This window comes from Moschus berezovskii, chromosome 7, assembly GCF_049115385.1.
Source record: "Moschus berezovskii isolate FMDL1 chromosome 7, NW_MosBer_1.0, whole genome shotgun sequence".
NCBI classification, from domain to species: domain Eukaryota; kingdom Metazoa; phylum Chordata; class Mammalia; order Artiodactyla; family Moschidae; genus Moschus; species Moschus berezovskii.
In genome coordinates this window covers 52,898,210-52,909,561 of record NC_142466.1, presented here as the reverse complement: position 1 = coordinate 52,909,561, position 11,352 = coordinate 52,898,210, and the positions used below count along the sequence as shown (strand labels likewise).

The window sequence follows — 11,352 nt, the reverse complement described above, 5'->3', positions numbered from 1 at the left end:
TTAGATACTTTTAAGGCATACATATATGTGTGTATTCACATATATATATGTATATATGTTTAAATGAGACTTGGAATTTCAACTTACATAGTGGTTTTACAAAGAATTTTATCCAAAGGACTTTTATTTCCGTACTTGCTTGAAGTGCTCCTATTTAAAAGCAGTTTTCTTTATTACACCAGCCCCCTCAAACAAAATTGGAAACCTCACACAAGTGCCCATTTGAATTAACCAGATATTGCTGTAAACTGTTCATAGTAAGTCTTCGGTTGCTTATGAACCATGACATTTTGACTCTTCTTCCATACCTATAGCAAATCAGCCTTAATTTTGTGTATGACAGTCACTTTCCTCAAAGTACTATGCAGCATACTTCAAATGTTTATCTTTATAAAGTGATCAATAATAACTTTGAGATTTTTCAATGTCATAGGGATGAACAGTTTCACACATTCAGATATTAATTCACAGCAGTCTGTTAGAAATGCTAATACTTTATCCTCCCTCACAAATGTCATCTTGCATTTGGAGCAGATTTTTTTTCTTATTAGTTGAAGAACGAGTATAGGCTGAAAGCACTCATAGTAGGTGCTCAATAAATACTTGGTGGATTATTGATCTACCATCAGTGTAACAGCTTTCAGAAAGGAAACTGTTGTCATCTTTTCATTGAAGAGTATATTTTTATAGTAATATATGTTTGAAACTGGAAATTTTTCTCATTTGACATGAATTAGGCTTATTTAGGTTGGAGTTAGTAATGTAATAAAAATTTTTTAATTGTTTATGTAGAAATGGTCTGAAGATAGATATGAAAAGTTTAAGCAAGGCACATTCATGAATGTGATTAAATGTCTTAATAGGCTGCTGAACTCTAGAGAGAATTGCTGTAGTCTTCTGCAGTCAGATTCTGTGTTGGTCTATCTAGTATTTTCTAGTATCTCTCTCTCTCTGCTTACGTGTTCAGTTGTGTGTGTGACTCTTTGCAACCCCATGGGACTGTAGCCCACCAGGTTTCTCTGTTCATGGGATTTCCCAGGCAAGAATACTGGAGTGGGTTGCCATTTCCTACTCCAGGGGATCTTCCTGACCCAGCGATCAAACCCACATTTCTTTGTCTCCTGTATTGGCACGCACCACCTGGGAATCTGTTTTCTGGTATCAGTTCTATTTATTTCTCCCTAAGTCTTGGTTACTTTCCAGTGTCTTAAAAGTAGTCATAGCAAAATGAGGAAGAAATTTGTATGACTAATCTAGTAGTTTGAGTCTGTTAATGTGTGACTTTCAGAGCATTTTTGACAGAGTTTACCTAATACAAATGGATGTAAACAGTTTAAAAACAAGCATTCCAACCTGTGATGTGACGAGCGGAATATGCAGCACAGGCATAGTTAGGCAGTGCCTCCTGATGAGAGTGTTGATGCATGACTAACACTGGCTTCTGACTGGGGTGACCACTGTCGGTGTTGTACCTTGGTATTGTTGTTCCTAAGAGAATAATGGTGTATATATGGAGTATGTACTAGGTTATTGGACAAAATAAAAGATGAGGCATTATAAATACACCAAATATTTATACACTCTGCTACAAAGAAACTAAAAAAAGGAAGAAAATACTAAAAGACCTGTGATCTTATTTTTCCTTCATAGCTTCTAAAAAAATTTTTTTTTCACCTCAGCTCTCTTGGACACTAGGCAATTGCTTACTTTAACACTGAGGGACTTTAAAGTATAGTTCCCAGACACTGTATTCAGCTATTAGAATTCACCAGGTCTGTTCATTTTACATGCTTAAAGATTTTCCAGAAAATGGAGTAATTAAGTTGCAGTCAGTGTTAAGATTAAATGAACAATGTAGGTTTTGATTAAATGGGACAAGTTACATGTATGATCTGTGGTGCAAGGTCAGATCCTGGGTATTAAAGATAAGTTTGGCTAACTTATTTTACTGAAGATACCAATTGTCTTCACTCTGATTGCACTGCTGTTTTTCTTAAACTATTTTGCCTCAGTATTACAGTCGGCATTGAATGTCATTTAGGATTTACCATATTCTAGTTGATGTTTTTTAAGGATTAAATATTTTGTGAATTCTTTTTATACTTAAAACGTGTACCTTGCAGAGGGATAAAAATTAATTTTGCAATAATGTATTTACAGTGTGTGCTTATGGTTTTCTGGGAGCTAATACTCCAGAGTGCTTTAAGAGTGATGCTAAATTCTAAGGCTGATATAATGACTATAGATTTTCTGTATCAGTGCTGTCCAGTAAAAACAAATGCAAGCCACATAACATAATTTAAAACTTTAAAGCTAGTAGCCACGTTAAAAAAAGAAATACATAAAATTAGCTTTAATAATATATTTTAATTAACCCAATATATTTAAAATATTATATTTTACATGTGTAACCTATATACAGAATTGGGGTGTTTTACCTTTTTTTTGCATAGAAAGTCCTCAAAATTCAGCGTGTATTTTGCACTGAGGAGCATCTCAATTTTGAAAAGGTACATTTCAAATGCTCAAAAAGCCACTTATGACTGGGGGCTGCTCTATTGGACAAAGCAGATTCATAGAGTACAAAATATGGCTTTATTTTAAATTAGAGATGCTGAGGTAGGCATGAAATTATGGTACTTAAAATTATTTATTATACTTATAATCGAACAGAATTATCCACTTGTTTTTCTTTGCCTTCGTTTTAAATTTTCTTTAGAAGTTGACTCAGCCTGTTTCATTTTGCTAAGCTTTATTTGAGGAAGTTATTCCGTGCCTTGTAAAATATCATAATATACTGATTATAACCACACATTATTAATAATACATTTTTCAATGTGTTCACTAAATTCTGTCCTGTTTCTTCAAAATAATAGCTTAAATTGCATGTTAATTGTATATCTGTACCTATTTTGTTCTTATCATTATAATACAATAATGTGTATTTAGCAAATAGCCCTAGGATTCTAATCTTCCCATGCAGCTGCTCCAGTACTTATTGGTACACTTATTAAATTGTAATAAGTTGCAGAAAAGTAGAATGAAACCATTCTTTTTTTTCCCATTAGATTTGTTTTTATCATGTGACCATGTACCAAGCCAGCTATAAATTATATTTCTGTAGCATATGGAAAATAGCGTTTATGTCTTATCTTTGCTAAATGTTTGAAATTTTAAAGTAAACTTTTCATCTCCTAAAATGTGTTAAGAATGACTTTATTTTTACTTGTAGTGTTTTAAACTTCAACTTCAGTCCCCCAGCCTGTCTTATTTAATTGCTGTGATGGTGATAGTTGGGTGGAGGTGTGAGCTGTTGTCTGTGTGAAATCAATGATAAGATTACATTTGTAAACAGTTTTAAAATATCATTTGTGTCTAGAACATTAAAACAAAAAGCCAAAAACAAATGAGAGAAATTGTCACAATTGTCTCTAGACTGCATTGATAATGAGTAGTTGACTTAACGAAATCATCAATATGACTAGATACACTTCTTCCTATATATTTCAAATAAAGGTATAGAACAGGGAATTACTTGATTATTTCAGTGTTGCATCCCATGTTTTCTTAATCTTGAGTCTCACTTCTATATAAGACAGAGCATTTAGAGTTAGAGTTGCTTAAAATGTATAATACATACATAATCTCCAAAAAGTATTTGATGAAATGGACACTTTTTTTTTTTAACTGAAATTTTAAATATTTCATGGACTTGTCCATGGTTCAACGGCTAAGACTCTGTACTCCCACTGCATGAGGTACAGGTTCGAGCCCTGATTAAGGAACTAAGATCCCACATGCCACATGTGTGTGACCAAAAAAAAAATATATATATATATATGTTTCAAAAGGATGTTTTGTGGGAAAAGGCCTTTGTTACTTTGTCCCATGACTACTAAGGATTATATTTTAAATAATGCACTATTATCTACATCTGTTTTTGGTTGGAAATAGGATATAGATACAGATAGATATAGATACAGGCTTACCTGGTGGCTCAGGCAGTAAAGTATCTACCTGCAATGCAGGAGAAGCGGGTTCAATCCCTAGTTGGTAAGATCTCCTAAAGAAGGGAATGGCAACCCAATCCAGTATTCTTGCCTAGAGAATTCCATAGACAGAGAAGCCTGGTGGGCTACAGTCCATGGAGTCACAAAGAGTCGGACATGACTTAGCAACTAAGCACACACAGCAAGATACAAAATTTATTTTACATTGGGTCAAGTACCATGAACAAGGTTTAGTCCACAGTATTGTTTTTGATTTGATATCCTAGGGAAGGGAAGTAGTTTACTAAAGACAGTCCTGATTTCAATGAGTAATCAGATTACATAAGAAATCTGACAACAGTATTAACAAAGTGCTTCACTTAATAGGGTGCTCCTTGAACAATAACAGAGGCAGGATAATACACTAGCCAGTTACAACTTTTAAATATGATAAACCTTTCATCATTTGTCTGTATTTGGCAGTATCACTTTCCTCACGCTGGAAGCTCAAATTTTTGCTCTTGGAGTTTTTTTTTTTTTTTTTCATTTTAAATTAAATGGCATGGCTTCTGTCTTTTCACTCAACTCCAGAATGGCTAGACTGGGCATCAGCTATATTTAACAAGTTATAGTAAGCCTGTTTCTTGTCAGAAGTGCAATATTATTATATGTGTCCCATGTTACAGCAGAAGTTGAAAATAGAAGCAATAATTTTCATATTGTCTTTTCTTTCAAAGAAAGACTTTTAAAATAATCCTGGTTGATAGGAGGAATTCCCTTACCACTCCTTAATTATATGAACAGACAGATAATACTTTTGAATTTACACATTTATTATTGGAATCCTCTGAATATGTATAAATCCTCTGAAGATATATAAATCTCTTGTATTAGATTCCTCATGTACCTCTCACAGTAATTACAGGTGACTGATGCAAGGTCCTTGGTTGGCAAAGTAATGTCTCTGCTTTTTAATATACTGTCGAGGTTGGTCATAACTTTCCTTCCAAGGAATAAGCGTCTTTTAATTTCATGGCTGCAATCAGCATCCGCAGTGATTTTGGAGCCCAAAAAATAAAGTCTGACACTGTCTCCACTGTTTTTCCATCTATTTCCCATGAAGTGATGGGACCAGATGCCATGATCTTTGTTTTCTGAATGTTGAGCTTCAAGCCAACCTTTTCACTCTCCTCTTTCACTTTCATCAAGAGGCCTTTGAGTTCCTCTTCACTTTCTGCCATAAGGGTGGTGTCATCTGCATATCTGAGGTTATTGATATTTCTCCCAGCAATCTTGATTCCAGCTTGTGCTTCTTCCAGCCCAGCGTTCCTCATGAACTGAACTGAACAGAACTGATGCAAGGTCAACTTTCTCTGTAGGGTAGAAATGGACTGAAATGGCCCTCAATCATATTTCTGTATTCTAGTATTTCTTGAATTGCTAGTGATCTCTCTAGACACACTGTTGAGAGAATACTGGAAAGTGAGTGAATAAGTGGGATTGTTGCCACATTAGACACCCCATTTATTTTATTTTCAAGGAAGTTTTGTAGTCTCCCCACCATAGCTCAGTTGGTAAAGAATCTGCCTGCAAGGCTGGAGACCTGAGTTCGATCCCTGGGTTGGGAAGATCCCTTGGATAAGGGAAAGGCTACTTACTTTAATATTCTGGCCTCAAGAATTCCATGGACTTTATAGTCTGTGAGGTCACAAAGAGTTGGACACAACTGAACAACTTTGACTCACACGCTCAATCACCTACTAAGGGTCCCTGGAGCAAAAATAATCACTAGCTCTCTCTTGTCTGTCACTAAGGGGTGACACATCTAATTTGTGACATTGATCTCATACAAGTCTTAATGTTAGTTATTCCATGTGAAGAAAATTTTAAATTAAAGCATTTTATGTAGTATTTATTAGAGTAAAAAATGAGAAACAACTTGAACACACAACAGTAAGAGATTCAGTAAATTGGCGTTATCCTACAGTAATACATACCTTGCTGTTATAAAGAAGTATATAAGACTCTAATTATATTTAAAAATTAAGATTAATTCCCATTTCCAGTAGTGGCAAGACCAACACTCCCACTGTTGCTGCTGCTCAGTTGCTTCAGTCGTGTCCGACTCTGTGCGACCCCATAGACCTACAAGGTCAGCCTATAAGGCTCCTCCATCCCTGGGATTCTCCAGGCAAGAACACTGGAGTGGACTGCCATTTCCTTCTCCAATGCATGAAAGTGAAAAGTGAAAGTGAAGTCGCTCTGTCGTGTCCGACTCTTTGTGACCCCATGGACTGCAGCCTACCAGACTCCTTCGTCCATGGGATTTTCCAGGCAAGAGTACTGGAGGGGGGTGCCATCGCCTTCTCCAACTGGACACAACTAAAGCTTTTGGGGAAAAATACTAAAATTTTTCTTCAAAGCAGGATAAATAAAAAGAAATCCAATCATACTGAAACTGCAGGACACCCAACAATAGAACCTTAAAAGTAACTGACAATAAGACATTATACCAATAGCTGGCTTCTCATTAGCAACATTTAAAGTCAAAAGACAGTGGGAATGGCAAGCTCAGTGTGCTGGAATGATGTAACTGTCATTATAGAATTCTATATACAGAAGAAAGCTATTTGAGGAATTAGATATATTGGGTTGGCTAAAAGGTTTGTTCGGGTTTTTCCATAAGCTACTATGGGAAACCCATTTTTTTTTGCCAATCCAATATTTCAGTGTGTCTGCCCTCTAATGCCCCCTCCCAATACCTACCGTCTTATTTGGGTTTCACTTACCTTGGTCATGGAGTATCTCTTCACAGCTGCTCCAGCAAAGTGCAGCCGCTGTACCTTACCTTGGACGAGGAGTATCTCCTCAAGGCCACCCCTCCTGACCTTGAATGTGTAGTAGCTCCTCTCGGCCCTCCTGTGCCCACGCAGCCACCACCTCTTGGAAGTGGGACAGCTCCTCTCGGCCACTGCCCTGACCTTGGGCATGGGGTAGCTCCTCTTGGCCGCGCTTCTGTGCGTGGTCGGTTGTGCAGAGCCGGCGTCTCTCACGTCTGCGCCGCCGGAGCCGGAGTCTCTATATCCGCTGGATCATGGAGAAAGCAAGAGAGTTCCAGAAAAACATCTATTTCTGCTTCATTGACTATGCCAAAACCTTTGACTGTGTGGATCACAATAAACTGTGGAACATTCTGAAAGAGATGGGAATACCAGACCTCCTGACCTGCCTCTTGAGAAACCTGTATGCAGGTCAGGAAGCAGCAGTTAGAACTGGACATGGAACAACCGACTGGTTCCAAATAGGAAAAGGAGTATGTCAAGGCTGTATATTGTCACCCTGCTTATTTAACTTATATGCAGAGTACATCATGAGGAATGCTGGGCTGGAAGAAGCACAAGCTGGAATCAAGATTGCCAGGAGAAATATCAATAACCTCAGATATGCAGATGATACCACCCTTATGGTAGAAAGTGAAGAGGAACTCAAAAGCCTCTTGATGAAAGTGAAAGAGGAGAGTAAAAAAGGTTGGCTTGAAGCTCAACATTCAGAAAACGAAGATCATGGCATCTGGTCCCATCACTTCATGGGAAATAGATGGAAAAACAGTGGAAACAGTGTCAGACTTTATTTTTTTGGGCTCCAAAATCACTGTGGATGCTGATTGCAGCCATGAAATTAAAAGACGCTTACTCCTTGGAAGGAAAGTTATGACCAACCTAGATAGCATATTAGAAAGCAGAGACATTACTTTGCCAACCAAGGTCCATCTAGTCAAGGCTATGGTTTTTCCCGTGGTCATGTATGGATGTGAGAGTTGGGCTGTGAAGAAAGCTGATCGCCGAAGAATTGATGCTTTTGAACTGTGGTGCTGGAGAAGACTCTTGAGAGTCCCTTGGACTGCAAGGAAATCCAACCAGTCCATTCTAAAGGAGATCAATCCTGGTGTTCATTGGAAGGACTGATGCTAAAGCTAAAACTCCAATACTTTGGCCACCTCATGTGACGAGTTGACTCACTGGAAAAGAGTCTGATGCTAGGAGGGATTGGGGGTAGGAGGAGACGGGGACGACAGAGAATGAGATGGCTGGATGGCATCACCGACTCGATGGACATGAGTTTGAGTGAACTCCGGGAGTTGGTGATGGACAGGGAGGCCTGGCGTGCTGTGATTCATGGGGTCGCAAAGAGTCGGACACGACTAAGCGACTGAACTGAACTGAACTGAATCCAATATTATATATTATGTAAAATGATTATATTTTTATTTAAATTTCATTACTAAAGTTATATATAAAATTATATAAATTGTATTTGAGGAATTTTACATATATACATATGTAATTCCTTTCATGTAAGATCTTTAAATGGTTAAACCTATGAAAAAAGCAAAAGAATAACTGTTGTAAAGGTCAAGGTAATGGTTATTTCTAGTTGGGGAATAATGGAACCATGATCAAGGATTGCATCAAGATGGGGAACTTCTGGGATGCTGATGGGGTTTTGTCTTGAACTGGATCATGGACACATGTTTTATGCACTTTGCTCATTGTTACTATCACAATAATAGAAGAAAAATTTTTAAAAATCAGAGTACAAAGTTATTTTTAAGTTAAAGTTCCATATTTATGAACCCGACAGCATGTAACATATCCCTCCAAAATTGATCTGTAGGTTCAACAATCTATCAAAATTCCAGTGGGTTTTTTCAGTGAAATTAATGAATTACTTTAAATTTATATGGAAATGAAAAGGATTTAAAATAACCAAATGACTTTGAAAAGATGGCTTACTATAAAGCTATAGTAATTAAGTCTGATTTTTGACATAAGAATAGACAAATCAATGGAACAGAATAGGTTTGTTCCCAAAAACAAACCTACATATATATAGTCATATATATGTAGTACCTGAATTTTGACCTAGGTACTAAAGTCGTTTCGATGGAGAAATCTAATAGATAGTGCTGGAACAACAAGCTACCTATATGGGAAAAAATGAACCTCAACACTTAACTTCTTGTAATTTATAGAAGTTAATTAAAAATGGATCATAGAACAGAATGTAAAACTAATAACCCGTAATACTAGTAGAAAACAGAATAGTTTTCCAGCCCTAAGGTAGAAACAGTTTATTGAACTGGACACAAAAAGGTCTAAATCTGATCAGTAAAAAATTTGAAGCTAGAAGGCCATAAAATGGGTAGGAGTGTGTGCATGTTCAGGAAAGACCTGAGAAGGTCATAATCTGTCACCTCGCACAGCAGAATCAGGATGTGAAGGCTAAGACAGTTTCGATTGCCTGGGTAATATGGAAGGCATGCCCTAACAAGCACACATAGTCCTATCAATAACTGGGAGATGTGAATCAAGGAAATCTCTGTCCAGTCATTAGCTGACCACTATGTTACTGAGTATGCAGATGATTATATCTTTCCTTTTCTCTGAATGCAGAGTTCCAAAGAATAGCAAGGAGAGATAAGAACGCCTTCCTCAGCGATCAAAGCAAACAAATAGAGGAAAACAACAGAATAGGAAAAACAAGAGATCTCTTCAAGAAAATTAGAGATACCAAGGGAACATTTCATGCAAAGATGGGCTCGATAAAGGACAGAAATGGTATGGACCTAACAGAAGCAGAAGATATGAAGAAGAGGTGGCAAGAATACACAGAAGAACTGTACAAAAAAGATCTTCACAACCAAGATAATCACGATGGCATGATCACTCACCTAGAGCCAGACATCTTGAAGTGTGAAGTCAAGTGGGCCTTAAAAGCATCACTACAAACAAAGCTAGTGGAGGTGATAGAATTCCAGTTGAGCTATTTCAAATCCTGAAAGATGATGCTGTGAAAGTGCTGTACTCAGTATGCCAGCAAATTTGGAAAACTCAGCAGTGGCCACAGGACTGGGAAAGGTCAGTTTTCATTCCAATCCCAAAGAAAGGCAAAGCCAAAGAATGCTCAAACTACCGCACAATTGCACTCATCTCACACACTAGCAAAGTCATGCTCAAAATTCTCCAAGCCAGGTTTCAGCAATACGTGAACCATGAACTTTCAGATGTTCAAGCAGGTTTTAGAAAAGGCAGAGGCACCAGAGATCAAATTGCCAACATCCGCTGGATCATGGAGATAGCAAGAGAGTTCCAGAAAAACATCTATTTCTGCTTCATTGACTATGCCTAAGCCTTTGACTGTGTGGATCACAATAAACTGTGGAACATTCTGAAAGAGATGGGAATACCAGACCACCTGACCTGCCTCTTGAGAAACCTGTATGCAGGTCAGGAAGCAACAGTTAGAACTGTACATGGAACAACCAACTGGTTCCAAATAGGAAAAGGAGTACGTCAAGGTTGTATATTGTCACCCTGCTTATTTAACTTATATGCAGAGTACATCATGGGGAACGCTGGGCTGGAAGAAGCACAAGCTGGAATCAAGATTGCCGGGAGAAATATCAATAACCCCAGATATGCAGATGACACTACCCTTATGGCAGAAAGTGAAGAGGAACTAAGAAGCCTCTTGATGAAAGAGGAGAGTGAAAAGGTTGGCTTGAAGCTCAACATTCAGAAAAACGAATATCATGGCACCTGGTCCCATCACTTCATGGGAAATAGATGGGGAAACAGTGCCAGACTTTATTTTTTTGGGCTGCAAAATCACTGTGGATGGTGATTGCAGCCATGAAATTAAAAGACACTTGCTCCTTGGAAGGAAAGTTATGACCAACCTAGATAGTATATTAAAAAGCAGAGACATTACTTTGCCAACCAAGGTCCGTCTAGTCAAGGCTATGGTTTTTCCAGTGGTCATGTATGGATGTGAGAGTTGGACTTTGAAGAAAGCTGATGACCGAAGAACTGATGCTTTTGAACTGTGGTTCTGAAGACTCTTGAGAGTCCCTTGTACTGCAAGGAGATCCAACCAGTCCATTCTAAAGGAGATCAGTCCTGGGTGTTCATTGGAAGGACTGATGCTAAAACTGAAACTCCAATACTTTGGCCACCTCATGCGACGTGTTGACTCACTGGAAAAGAGTCTGATGCTGGGAGGGATTGGGGGCGGGAGGAGAAGGGGACGACAGAGAATGAGATGGCTGGATGGCATCACCGACTCAATGGACATGAGTTTGAGTGAACTCCAGGAGTTGGTGATGGACAGGGAGGCCTGGCGTGCTGTGATTCATGGGGTCACAAAGAGTCAGACTCGACTGAGCGACTGAACTGAACTGAACTGATGTTACTGAGTAGAGACTTAACATGAAGACACACCATAAGGAATATGGACTTTGCAAAATTAAGAAAAGTCGGTAAACAACAAGCAGTGACAATAAACCCTGGGAATGAGGAAGAAT

The 11,352-nt window shown here is 38.1% G+C and overlaps 1 protein-coding gene across 1 annotated transcript in view; it reads left to right on the top strand.

Moving 5' to 3' along the window:
• PTAR1 (protein prenyltransferase alpha subunit repeat containing 1) overlaps window positions 1–10,999 on the top strand; it is a 63,534-nt gene extending 52,535 nt beyond the window's left edge. Inside the window, exon 8 of the mRNA XM_055428366.2 lies at window positions 9,443–10,999. The gene's annotated coding sequence lies outside the window, so the exon portion shown is untranslated. The remainder of the gene's footprint in view (window positions 1–9,442) is intronic.
• Window positions 11,000–11,352: the final 353 nt, after the last annotated feature.